The sequence below is a fragment of the Lissotriton vulgaris genome, chromosome 1_1 (genome assembly GCF_964263255.1).
Source record: "Lissotriton vulgaris chromosome 1_1, aLisVul1.2, whole genome shotgun sequence".
NCBI lineage: Eukaryota > Metazoa > Chordata > Amphibia > Caudata > Salamandridae > Lissotriton > Lissotriton vulgaris.
The window spans coordinates 814,601,773-814,616,341 of NC_141685.1; the positions used below are offsets into that span (position 1 = coordinate 814,601,773).

At 42.9% G+C, this 14,569-nt stretch overlaps 1 protein-coding gene across 1 annotated transcript in view; it reads right to left on the reverse strand.

Annotated features, from left to right (window-relative positions):
* The window catches only part of COLGALT2 (collagen beta(1-O)galactosyltransferase 2), a 256,817-nt gene that overhangs the window by 54,411 nt on the left and 187,837 nt on the right, over positions 1-14,569 (reverse strand). The window lies entirely within an intron of this gene.

Sequence of the window (14,569 nt, forward strand, 5' to 3'; positions counted from 1 at the left end):
CAAACATCTATCACTCACATCACCTCTCCCCCGACATATGAACATTACACCATCCGAATGTGTTACATAAAATAACGTTTAGGAAGAAGCAATAAATGAAAGACAGAAAGACCAATTCCTGGACTCAGTATTACTCCGATGTTATCTACGCAGAGCTGAACCCCCTCCTTTTAGAACCTCCATCCTTCAAAACTGCATTTGTGACTTAATTGTACTCAATCGCACTACTAGAATTTGGAACTCGTTGCCCTTTTCCCCGCACACCACCGCTTCTCATTAAATACGCAAGAAGGAGCTTAAAAAGCTCCTTTGAAAAAAACACTTCTGAACTGGACTCTTCCTACATATTATTTGCCCTTTCTGTTACCAGTTTTCCCTATTGGTCTTATACTACTAGGTTACTCTTGCTGTTCGTCCTTCTTTCTTTTATGATTTGTAACCTACACTTCTTATAAGTCCTCCCATCATTTTTAGGTCTCGCCTGTCGATGCGCATGCGCATCGAGCAAGGCGAGAGTATTGCGAGTTATCCACTCTTTATCTGCACTGCAAGGAATCGTGGCGATTCCTTGCAGTGCCCGTGACTTTTAAGGTCAATGCGCATGCGCATTAAGCTTATGCGCATGCGCATTGACCTTAAAAGTCACGGGCGCGTGCATGTCCGTCTTTGTTTACCCGCTCCGCCCCCTCCCCTTCCCGCCGTGTCGCATTTCTCCTCCCCTCTCCCCTCCGTCTTGTTATTCTCTGTGATCTTTTGCAAACCACACATCTCCTTTTCAAGCACTTTATCGAGGGATTTCTCCACAAGACAACCTTCGGCCAGACGATTTTAGTGTGCAAAATTGGATTGCTGAACATTTTGCTTTTAGCTTCAGTGACTCTAGGCTTCCCCGGCTTCATGCATTGCCGCTGCAGACTCTTCAGAGGAGCCGATTCTGCCGCCCTTTGTCTTATGCCATGATAATGAGGCGACGAGATGCGCTACTCTGTGGAGAGGTGGCCGGTGTGGAAGGGGGGAGCGAGTGCGATAACTGAACTACCAACAATCTAAAGGACGGACATCGCTAACTCGTCTAGCAGCTTCTTCCTGCGGGAAGCAGTACAGTAACTCTGTCAAACAGGAAGCCTTCTCTGCACTGTCATGAAAACACGCACTCCACATTCGGCGCGCAGTACACAGGGTTCTGCAGACCCTGCCTCCTCCATTGCAGTCTACATACAACCCGGGATCTAAGTCAATTCACCCTGTAGCACACAGAGACAGCCTCTCCAAATTAAAATAATGAAACCCGCGTTGTTAATATGAAAGCGGGCTTGTAGTTCGCCAAGTTAAAATAATGAAACCTGCGATGTTAAAATGAAAGCAGGCTTGTAGTTCTCCAAGTTAAAATAATGAAACCCGCTATATTAAAATAAAAGCGGGCTTGAAGTTCTCCAAATTAAAATAACGAAACCCGCGATGTTAAAATGAAAGCTCAATACTATACATTCAGTTTATTCTGGACTGAAATTCAGAAAAAAAGGTCTTCCAGTGAAAGAATTTCATACCTATAGCTTTTGTGTGAACTTTGTGTTGCAGTGCTTTCCAAAGAGACTTCAAGGGGCTTTGTGGTGTGTAAATAGCCTTGGAATTATATATTTTCTCCTACTGAGTATTGCAGTAGGTAGCCTGTCTTTGCTGGTATGTATGTTGTACTCGGTACCCAACATGGTCGCGCTGATTTTCACAAGGTGATGCTCACAGATTAAAACATGGTTTTAAGGGGGACTTTGTAAAATATATATTGGCAGTAGCCTGTGCGAACAAGGGCTATGCTGAAAGCCTTGTAGAATACATGAGCTAAAAGAGGGGGTGGGGGATATTAACATTTTAATGCAACGGTCGTTCCTATCAATTTTAAGTTTATAAAGTGGAATGAAATTGTTCTTTCGTGAATGAATCACACCTCTAAGCCTTGTAACACAGCCGCGGATACTTTCCATTGTATTAACCCGGCTCTCGTTGCACGACGCACGCTTAGTGGTGAACATAAGAGTGTGTGTCAAAGAACGAGTCCACTAGCCATACAGCCGCAATAAAGCAAATGCAATGCACACCTGAAAGTGGTGCCTCTAAGCGCTTGATTAACGGGTGCCATTTTTAAGTAATTCCGTTGCATTCATTGGCTTTGAAATGATGAAGGGCTGCGTGAGCTTTGCCCAGACTCGTTTCTGCGACCAGCATGTTTCTGTGGGGGCAGTGGCATAGCGAGGGGAGGCAGGGCAGGGGGTGGTCAGACCTCCCCAGGCGGCACGAGTTTTGGGGTCGGCGGCAAGCCCCCCTCCCCCTGCTCTAACCTGTGGCCGCAAGAATCAGCAGCATCATGCCCCCCAACCCTCCTGCTCTGATCTGCGGCCGCATTAATCGGCAATAAAACCCTCCCCCAAACCCCGCTCTTCAATCAGGCCACCGCGGCCGGCAAATGCAGGGGCTGCCAAGGGTGGCCTAAAGCCTAGCTACGCCACTGTGTGTGGGCACTCAGCCCACTGAGTTATCTCCCCTTCCCGCCGTGTCGCATTTCTCCTCCCCCCTCCCCTCTCTTCCCTCCGTCTTGTTGTGTTTGCAGCAAGAAGCTTCTTCCTGAGCGTTCAAAGTAGCGGTTTGTCCGTGGGTGTCAGAGGTATATTTTTTTTTTTCCTCACTCCCTCTCACCCTTTCTGTCTCGCGGTTTTTTCTTCCCATTCCTTTGAAAGTATTGAAGATAAGTTCAATTAGCCGGCTCTCCCTTCCAGCGCAGGAAGTGAATTAAAATGACAGCCAACTACAGGAAGAGTAAGGCAAAAGGCAACTTTTAACGCTAATGTTGTGCCTCGCATGAGAAATATGCGTGTCTCTGTCCTTCGCAGCGCTTCACCGGCAGAAAAGGCACATTTCGATACTGTCTTCAGTGAAGTTAATTTTTCGCGTTGCTCGGCCATTTTATGTTGCGCTTTGTAACTATCTTGCATGGTCTTCTAGGCACGGTTATTGGCGTTCATTATCAGAGAAGAGACATTCTCTTGTGTCGTAGTCTGCAATGTATATTATTTACCTCCTGTTGGGTTCCTGCGGCTTTTCTTGCAGACTAGGATCGGTTTTGTCAAGGTTACATGTCTAGTGCTCAGTGGTTTAACTCTGAAACAAACCCCCTACTATTTTGGTTGAAACGTGGGTGCGGTTCTTAAATCCTTAGACACGGGGAAGAGATAATTATCCATGCTTCTCTTAGAATATTAATTAATATTCTAGTCACAACCCCCAATGCCGAACCCTAAGCTTTCAATCAGCTGACTTAGCAAACCTTTCAGTGGGTGGAGCCAGGGAGATGCAGGAAGGACCCATGCCCTGAACCCATTCACTTCATAAGGTGCGTTGTTCGCTTTTTTCTGTCATTTATTGACAGTCTTACCAGGCGGCAGCAGCAGCAACTGGGAATGAGAGGTCTCCTGCCCACATGTACTTGAACCCAAACAAGGATTTCAGCCAGATGGCACTTTGGATTTGTTTTTCCACTTGCATGTAAAAATACATCAAAGCCATTGCAGGCTTGCCAAAGTCAGACCTATTGTCTTTGGCCGTGCTGGTTTGTGGTGGTGTTTACCACAGCGGACATGCTTTATGCTTGCATTAAGGGTATCTTGTTCTCTTGAACCTTTCTTTCTGTTTCTGCACCTATGTTGGTATTACTCTTGTAGCAGTGAGGCTTTATTGTAACAAGACCCTTGCTTCCACCTAATGGCTGTGTTAGGTTTAAGTTTTTTCAAGACCGTGAGATCTTTTTGTGTCCTGCTGCTGGTGTGTGGCCAGCTATACAACAGCTTTTTATTCATTACTATTCCAAAAGCACTAAATTGGAAAGAGATTCATGATAACAGTCAAACGAACTGTTGAGCCCGCGCAAGAAGTGAGGCCTTAAAAGCGCTGAACTCGCACCATCTTTGGTAAGCATACTTACCCAGAAATGATTTTAAACTCGCAATGAACAAGCAAACAACGCTACTATCATGGGCGCAAGAAAAGGAACGCTGCCAAAAGCGTAAACGCTTGTGGTAATGCATCAACAAATACAAAGGTTTCTACAAATCCATATTTTCAGTGGTAAGATTTGGCCTCTCACCAACAAAGAATGTCCTGCTGCTGTGCGTCCCAGAACCTAGCTTGCCGTTTGGTTTGGGCCTGCCTCTCTCAAACATTAGCTTACTTGACTAACTATTTACAGCTGTTGGCTGGAGACTGTCATGTCTGGGTTCATTATGATATTCCGAGCGTTAAAACATACACTGCCAAACGCGCCTTCACATCCTCACCCCCTCATCCTCACACACCCTCACCCCCTCATCCTCACACACCCTCACTCACCCTCACTCACCCTCAACCCCTCACCCTCACTCACCCTCACTCACCCTCACCCTCACTCACCCTCACCCACACTCACCCTCACTCACCCTCAACCCCTCAACCCCTCACCCTCACTCACCCTCACCCACACTCACCCTCACCCTCACTCACCCTCAACCCCTCACCCTCACTCACCCTCACCCTCACCCTCACCCTCACTCACCCTCACCCTCACCCACACTCACCCTCACTCACCCTCAACCCCTCACCCTCACTCACCCTCACCCACACTCACCCTCACTCACCCTCAACGCCTCACCCTCACTCACCCTCAACCCCTCACCCTCACTCACCCTCAACCCCTCACCCTCACTCACCCTCACTCACCCTCACTTACCCTCAACCCCTCACTCACCCTCAACCCCTCACTCACCCTCAACCCCTCACTCACCTTCACTCTCACTCACCCTCACTCTCACTCACCCTCACTCTCACTCACCCTCACTCACCCTCAACCCCTCAGCATCACCCTCACTCACCCTCACCCTCACTCACCCTCAACCCCTCACCTACCCTCACCCTCAACCCCTCACCCTCACCCTCACTCACCCTCAACACCTCACTCGCCTCACCCTCACTCACCCTCAACACCTCACCCTCAACCTCAACCCCTCACCCTCACTCACCCTCACCCACCCTCACTCACCCTCACTCTCACTCACCCTCAACCCCTCACCCTCACTCACCCTCACTCACCCTCAACCCCTCACCCTCACACAGTGCAATAGGTCTCAGACCATTTCAGTTAGAGCTTTTAGAAATGTTTATGGCTTTTTTTATTTGTAATTCTTTAGCATTGGCTACAAGAAACAAAAATGCTAAACATTTACAAAAAAACCCCATAAACAATTCTAAAAGCACTAACTCTAATGGTGCGAGACCTATTGCATTTCCAATGCTTGTTCTTGCTGTACTCTTTCCCTCACCCTCCCTTTTTTGTAACACTTGTGCTGTTTTATCCCACCCTCTCAATTACTTCCTCGTCAGTCTATGACTCTGTGTGATACATTTCTTCGCACAGAATTGGCATGTTGTGGTGCCAGAATACTGCATATTTTAATATATTTTGTATGTATAATCACAGTTCCACCTACTATCTTCTTTAGTGTGAAGCATTCGAATACCCCTTGAAGGTGTACATGTTATGTAAGACTGCAAATACATTAAAAAATAACTACAAGCAACAAGCATTACCTTTCTCAATGAAGTGTACGTTTTTTATAACGGCATACTCTACCAAACTGAGGTTAAATTACGTTATAAATAGGATTGGTGGTGGATGAAAATAAACATGCTTAAATAGTATGACTTTGACTCTACCTATGTAGCCCTTTTGTGAGGAATAATTTACAATTAAGAAGAGAATAGTTGAGCCTTGTTTATATTTTATATTATATTTTTCAAGCAAGAGTTGTTCAAAATTAATAATCAAGTCTCTACATTAGATCTAATTACACCAGATGATAACATATGTGATTCACTGCACCGCTAATCATTAACATTTTAAATAATACCACCATATCAGAGGCCAGTAAAGAATTTGTAGTAATAGCATTAGAAATTGTAGCCCACAAATTGAGAGAGAATGGGTCTAGAGTTGTAAGATTGTCTTTTCAAACTCTTATTGCAACATTATGATATTAGGCTCAAGTTCTGTTTGTTGAATATTCATCTGAACAAAGATGTGTTCTGTAAAGGAAAGAATATCTACCTTGTTTGCATATTTTGGCTATCACTACCCAAGGGCGTTGACATACATCCTCTTATGAACTAAACACAAGGCTTGAAAATGAATGCATTTTGCAAGAGAAAGTCAGCCTAAGCAATCAAGAGGATACGATTTGTCTATATTCTCGAGCCCGAACAGCCAACAATCAGTGTTGACCACTCTCTGACGACACATGATCTAGTATTTGGTATAACAGGGCATACTAGCATGGGACAATCCAACTTTAAACTGAATAGAAACCAATAATCCACAACATATCTGTTGGCAAAATGTTGCTAAAAAAAATTGAACACGTGATGTTAATGATCCACACATTAGAAATAACACTAGATTTCGTTTTAAAAAAATCAATAGATGAATTCCGGTTGACACAATTAACTTGTGTATAACATTACATATTCAGGTTCTAAGCATTTGATAACACAAGGTTTTGACAAAGGAGGTTGAGAATGGAATGTCCCTGTCTACCTTGTTGCAGTGTCAAGTAGATATTGCAATGGATTAGGGGTCAAGTGCTTCAGAGCAAGTCTCAACCATTTTCTGCATTAATATGTCAAAATAATTACTTCAACCATCATGTAGAATTTGAAAATAAAAGAGACACCGTCAAGAAATGAGAGTGCAGCAGGCACTCACGGGGCGTGCAGTGGGATAATGGAGATTGTATAAGAAAGATGTGAGGGGAATGCCTGTACATGGACAGAGACAAAAAAAAACAGAATGCCTCGCAGGACAAAGACAAGAGACTGGAGACGACAGACTGTATGCAGTACTGGGTGAACATCACACTAACAACCAAACAACCTTTAACACAGATTATCAAGGGTCTGCTGTGCCTAGAAATGCTCCACATTCGTCACAGATATAACAGTTGCCTCCATTCATCCCTTTACCTCTCGCATAGCACTGTAAATCGTCAACCTGGTCCAGTTGTTTTGAAACTTTGCTATGCCAAGCCACACCTAAGCGATATGTTTTGGAGTTAGGACCCCATCCACTTTGAAACTTCGAAGGTGGTAAATATACTTGAGGCTAAAGAGACTTATTAGATCGTCAGCACACAGGGACTTGCACTGGGGGAAAACCCCTAATCCAGGCCCCCTCAACAAAGCCCCATATAGAAATCCAAAGTGCCAATCCAAACCAGCTCTACGACCTCCTACCCAGAACACTCTCCAGAACCCTTCTACAAAGTCCTATATAGATCGCTTTCTTCTGTAAAGCCTCATTCAGTTCCATTTAGAAAGCGTCATCCATCTTTTTTTGTTGAAAGACAAATTCAGTACCTCTCTTTAAAGGCCTAAACCGGTTTAAAAATCCTTATCTAGTCCCAAGGTTCCAAGCAAAATGCCTCTTGAAGTTCCTACCCAGATCTCAAATGCTGCACTAATTCCTCTAAACAAAAGCCAAAGCCAGTGCCCCATCTTCACAGACCCTTCAGGCCTCCTGAATAAAGCAGCATATACCCATTTCAAATTATAACACCCCTTTCGTGTTCCATCAGGAGCTCCATCTTCCTTTCAAACCCCATCCTTCCATGCTGGGAGTGGGGAATCTGCGTACCCTCTGACACACAGCCCTTGGATCCATCAGGACGTGTTGAAGGAAGGCCATGCACTCATCAGCAATGGTGTCAGTGGTGGGACCGGAAGCACCCATGGGGGAACCAGCACAACATTAACTCCTGAGTTGGATCCACCAATATGTTGGCCTGACAAGGTTTGTGAGCTGGATAGTAGATTAATCTTGGAGGAGAGGAGGAGCTAGCTGTGAGCACAACAGCAAGAAAAATATAGAAGTGCGAAGACAACCCAGACCGTGCGGACAATGGAGGTGGTGAACCTTAATGATGTGCTCATGCCAGGAGAGGCTTGTAGGGTGGGGAAGCTCTCTTGAGAGTTGCTGGTGGTTGTAGTGAGGCTGTAAATGACACTATGCCTCAAAATGAGCAAGGCTTTCTCAACCTTTTGCTCTATCTGTTGCCATAAGAGGGCATTGGACAGTCTAAGGAACTCTAACAGGAGCCATATTTTGTGACACCTATTGACTAGTTTGGACAGCACCAAATTTAACGAGGTGGTGGCATGTTGCCTCTGTGATCAAACCACTTTGCCTGGATGCTGAAAGGAAACTAACCAAAATGCTTGGATTAGTGTTATACAGCAACGCTTGATGATCGGCTACGGTGTTAGCTGGCTTATTACGCTACCGCTCCTTGATTTAAGCCACTTAAGTCTTCTTACCTTGATGCCCAGGAGTAAAATCTAAAGACAATTTAGGTTTGTAAAACAGAGCTTTGAAATAAATCCTGCACCTCTTGAAAAAGTTTACAGAAGCTGCCTAATTCATTTGGTAAACAATTGAGAATGATAAAGAAAGCAACACTGTGTATTAGGGCAGAGAGGTAGACTACTAAACTGTCCCACAACGATCCCTAAGATTCAAGAGAAATGTGGCCACAAACTGTCCGAGACCAAGGGAGTTTCTTTGAGAAATTCTTCGGAAACAGCTGTGTTACTAACCGCTTCTCGTGGTGAATGTAGAGCAATTGTGCCTCATTAAGGATCACTTGTGACCTCTTCTCCCACTAAACCACCATCTTCGGAGAAGCCAAATATTGAAACCGTATCCAGTAAAATGCACATTAAACCAGTAGGAAAACATAACGATCATCGGTGTGAGCCACGCGCGGCGGCTTCAGGTCACATGGTAAACAAGCAGTGGCAAAGCCAATAGGTCCCACCTGTGCAAGAGCTATTGTCTTTGTCATTGTCTTTTAGTCATGCTGTACAGCAGCATCGCTGAAGGTTAAGGATGGAAGCTCTATGACATGCTGGCCACTTTTTTTCTGGTGGGAGCGTTGGGGCAAGCAACGCAATGCGGGAGGTATAGGGGTTAAGCAAAACAACGGACTGTGGGAGGGAGGGAGGCAAGCAAAACAAACGCAGAAAAGTCTGATTAAAATTCTTCTATTATGCCTCTTAAAAACACAAAAACCATCAACAAATAGAATTACAGTGACACGGCAACCCAGATTATCTGAGACAGGCCTTGTTTTTATCATCTGTCCTGGCAAATTTCAATAAATTCAGGACATTTGTGAAATGCTCTCCTGATACTAGTTTTCAAAACAAGGTCACTCAAACTGTAAAACCGATGAGTTAAAATGCTATACATAAAGTTTAAAATGCAAATGCTGTTTGTGGAAAAAACAAACTAGTAGGCATGCCTGCGCTAAACCACCTCCAATCTGCGCTTAAATATACATCAAATGCTGGCACACCACACCGAAACATCAGATTTAACCAGGGAGTCCGGTCACAAAAATAAAAAAAAACTTCTTTACTATCATGTTCTCTTGGTGAATAGGTCAGAGTAGCATTAAGAAGTGACCTAACACTTAAACTAGACGTCAGGAGGCACTGGAGACGCAGCAATGGCGCCTGGTCACTTTAAAACAAACAATAAATTAAATGCCCCTGTTGCTTCAGATCATTTCGCTCTTGAACCCATGAACCAACTGTGGTGAGCCCTGAGCTCAGAAATGAAGGCAACAAGGACAACCGGAGGGAGGGAGTAAGGGAAGGGGAAAGCACGGATAAAAGGCAGAATGGCAACGTGAACAACAGGAGGGAAAGTGGCAGTGAAAAGGCATTACGGACAATAGGAAAGAGGGAAGGAAGGGGCAGCTCAAATAATGGGAGGATGGGAGGTGTGAGGGAAGAAATAACATGGGCAACTGTATCAACTGTATGGTGAGAGGGTAGCAGCAACATGGACAACGGGAGGGTGGGGGGAAAGCCGCAACATGGACAACGCTGACAGGAATGAAGAAAGTAAATAGTACCTCGAATAATAGCGCGAGTTGCAGAAGGACACTAGTCAAAATTAATCAATCAGTACTTGGTCCATGCTGTAAACGAAAGAAGGGCAAGTGAAACTAGCATGGGCGGGCCAATTAGGAGGTATCAAATAAGAGTGACAATGATTTTATTGTGTGTCTTGGTTCTCGTTGTGGCCAAGCGAGTGGAAGAGGGATATGGATTCGTTTATGGATAGGGTTAATGTGCCTGCTGCAAAGAATGTCTAACATGCAGTTCACAGAACTGACTGAGTGAACTATGATCAGCACTATAAAATATTAAATGTACGTCTGAGAGAGGCTATGGAGAGAGGAGTTGCACTGTGGGAGCGTGGTAGTGAGGGTAGAGTCAGCCCTGGCTGGGAGTCTAAGCCCCCCCCTCAAAGTTTGGGTCTAGTTGCACCCCTGTTCAAGATTAACAATTAATTCTCTTTTGAGGTTTTTTAGATAAGACTACTGAGACATCAAAGAGATGGCAGGAATTTAAACAGTTTTATCCGAGATTTAAATCAGCTGGCTCTCAAGGATTTATTTTTCAACCGGCAAAACTGAAGGACAGCATCCATCATCACAGAAGGTGCCAGTCAAAGAATTGTTATACAAACTTAAACCCTCTAAATTATATGAGCTTAAGCAGAAATTTTGATTGGGGTGAGGATGGAGTGTGGAAATACAAGCTTGGTCAAAATAACAGTAGATTAACACCCAGATCCGTCGCACCACAATCGTAGACACACACCACTATATAAAAAGACATCAGAAAGGGTCAGGGAATTCACAGCAGGTCCGGCTCCTCAACAGCGAGAAGAGGGGTCAAGATAACAGAAGTTGGAAGGAAGAGAACAGGGTTGGGTTTTGTGGAGCATCATGGTTAGAAGAGGCTGGGGGCACGGCATGAAATCAAAACAGAGAAAATAGGAAATTCCTCAAGAAAACAACAACAACACAATACATTTAAAAAAAACTGTAATAAGCAAGGTGGACAACACATTGAATGATCTTCAGTTCTTGTATTCAATTTCTATGCAAGTATTCTACAAGATGCACGGGTAAAGGATAATTATTTAAATCTATTAATTGAGTCATTAGAAGATATTTGTATATAAAGCTGATGGCCTTAATAACTCCCTCTCACGCAAAACTATTGAATCCTGGATTCTAAGTCATTGGCTTTCAGTCACATGTGTACAGAGACTGACTTTAGTAAATCAAAAACTCAGCATTTGCTGCTTTTAGCAAAGTGGTTGAGGGAAATATTTTTTGAAATTACCAACGTGGCACAAAGATGGGTAGCCATTTACTTTTCCAGGCCCAAGGAGATCAAATTCCATAAGTCAGATTCGGATAACCAAGGACAGTTGGTATGGGTAACATGCTCACTCAATTTGTGGCTGATCACATTTGTCAGAATTTTCGCTCCAGTGGAACATAATCCAAAGCCTCTGAACCATTTGTGCATATTTTTAATGCTATTACGAGAATAACTAATCACGTGGCGATTTTAGTTTTTTCCAGTCAACCAGCTTAAAAACATGTAGCACAAACAAAATACAGAATAATCGAAGGGTCTCAAAAAGATTCTGCCCTCTGAGAGCAGATTTAGGATTGAGTGATCCCTGCAGGTGCGATAATCCTCAGGCCACGGGATACATGTGCACCTCATTAAGGTTTAAAACTGATGCTGGAATCCACATTTTTCCTAGTTTTAACTTCACTTGATTTCAGACGAGGTCAATTTTACGGAAGGCTTTTCAGATCACGCTGCCACTAAATTAGATATCTGTGTAGGGATCACACCAAACAGTTCACAAGATGGCAAATGAATAAAATATTTAAATGGGTGGAAGAGACTAGGGTATTATAAATGAGTTCTCTGGAATAAATAATGGAACAATTGACCACCATTGGTCAGCATGACATAAACTAAACTACTTTTAGCTGGAACACTTTTTGATAGACAGATATTCCTCTTTCAACAATTGGCAGGATTCCCCTCATGAATATGTCAATACTTCCCCTGTTTACTTTTGTTTTCCACTGTAGCATTTGGATGCAAAGTTTTTTAACCCTTTCGATGCTGATGACGAGCTCAGCTCGTCATCACCCACGGGTGTCGTGTGCGGATGACGAGCTGAGCTCGTCATGGAAACAGCAAAATGGTAATTCCCAGCACAGGAGGGGGAAAACGCCTAGCAGCCAAGGTGTGAAAACTAATAATGGTCAATTCTCCATGTTTATGTGGTCCAATAAATGCCCAGGACTCACACTTCTCACGTTACATCTTTCAAAATTGAATGGTAGGCTAGCAGTACTAAATTTAAAACTGTATTATTGTGCCACCTTTCCATCCTTTTGCATAAGTCTTCAGTTGGAAAAACCTTTGATAATTGCCTGATATCGAAAATGAAAAATGATCTAAACACACCAGATATACTTATATAAATTATAAAAATGAATAAATGTTAAATGATATACATTTAAACATATATATATGCATTATAAAATGTATACATACTTAAATAAATATACTTATATAAATATACTTATATAAATTATACAAACATATATATATATAAATTATATATACATTATAAACAAAATTATATAAACTATTAAATATTAAATTCTATAAGTTATACATGCTTATATAAATATACTTATTTATTCTTAAATATACTTAGGGTAGCTCACAATCCGGAACATTTACATAAAAGGGTTTCAAAGAAAGGATCAATCTTTAAGCATTTGATTATACCCATGATCAATGTCAAAAACTATGGCTGTTAGAAGATGGTGTAGTGTTAGAATAGAATGTATGAAAAATGTCACTGTGGGATCTCAGTGTAAATCGAGTAGTTCTTTTGAAAATCTAAATGTAGTGCCTAAATGGTGGTTCTATTTCTTATACTAACAAATTAGGAGTCGTCATGCAATGTCGGATCTGATATGCTCCCACATGTCATAGATAGTTCAAAGTACAGTCTGCGGGCGAGTAGCTGCATTTTGTCTGGACTCGCCCCCACTCAACACATTATTGGGAGGAAATCTTTAGCTGTATTAGCGGTTGGTTGAGTGCTGGTCCTTGAACCTGTCTGTTGGGGTACAATGGCCATATTAGCGAGGTTACAAAATTGAAAGCTTAGTTAATTTTTAGTTCTATGCTAACGTCTAGGTCCAGGATTACTTATCTTTTGGAAATCAGGAAACAATCCCCCAGTCTCAAGGTTGGCTGAATGCAATGATTAGTGTTAAATGTAAAGAATTTCTCTAAACAACCTCAGTAGGAATCTTTATGAGCAGTCTTGTAGTCCAGTGTTGAGTTGATATAATGAAATGCATTGATTTGCCATATACTTTCAATTTATAACTGGATTGTGAATGATTGCAAACTGTTGCGGATTATCTTTCAAACATGATTTCTTGCAAGGGTAATGTATTTTTTATGCAACACTTAGTATTGTTACATTGAAATGAACTGTCTGTAGTACAAGCCCAACTACCATTAAAAATTAGAGCCGAAAAAAAAACTCCCAATGAAACAAACAGGTTTAGAAATACACCTATAAAGTCACTAGTGAGTTTCAATGTTGTTGGACGGCGCGCATGTGGCAAGGAGTTGACTTTCACCGTCATTCAGATTGATTCCTGCCCCTTCCGAACCCGGGGACCTGCCCTATCGTTTGAATACTATTGGTTTAGACCAATGTGCTTTGTAGATCAGATGAAGAAAGACAGTGGGTAAGGCAGAAGGGATGTTAATGGACAGAGACTCACTGTAAGAAAGAGGAGGGACATTTACAGAACAAACACTGGCAAAGTGTCTGGCCAGCAATGTGTTAGGAGCTATGTGGAGATGCAGAAATACTGAAGGCGAGCCGTCTTTCTTGGAGTGGGCTTTGTGAGTCGAACGAACAGGGACTAGAACCTCTGGTGTGAAGCTTGTAGCAGGACTAGGAAAGCCGATTCGGACATATCTGTGCTGGTTGTGTGTCCAGTAAGGAACCACTTTTCCAGATCTCAAAAGTCACAATGGCACAGTGTAGCCATCTGTAAACTGATGTGGCCCTGATCTGATCACTTGACTGATTATAACAAACAGTTTAAACTGTTCGTAGCAGGTGATAGAAAATGCCACACTAGACGAGCGAGTTGGCACTATGCTACTACAACTGGTTAAGCAGCTCCCTTGAAAAAGTCCCATGACTGAGTCAATATGTTCCTACCGCTGTTCCACTACACGTTTCTCTATCACTTTGTCAGGTGAGAATAAGTTGGAAATGGGATAGTAGTTCTACATGTCTCACGATGGAGGCCATGCTCAAAATAAGAATGAAAGTGCTTTGAACAATGGAGAGCTTCACAATAGGTAGCCATAAACATAATTGATAGCCATAAAGGCAAGAGAAAATTAAAATACTCTTTTATGCTATTAGTAATAAATTACTCATTGGTGGAGGTTACAGGTGACAGTGCCCGGCGATCCATCCAAAGTCCCAATATTTAAATTTAAACTGCTTTTTAAGTGTTGGTTCCAGAGACTGTGGATGGGTCAAAAACAGAAA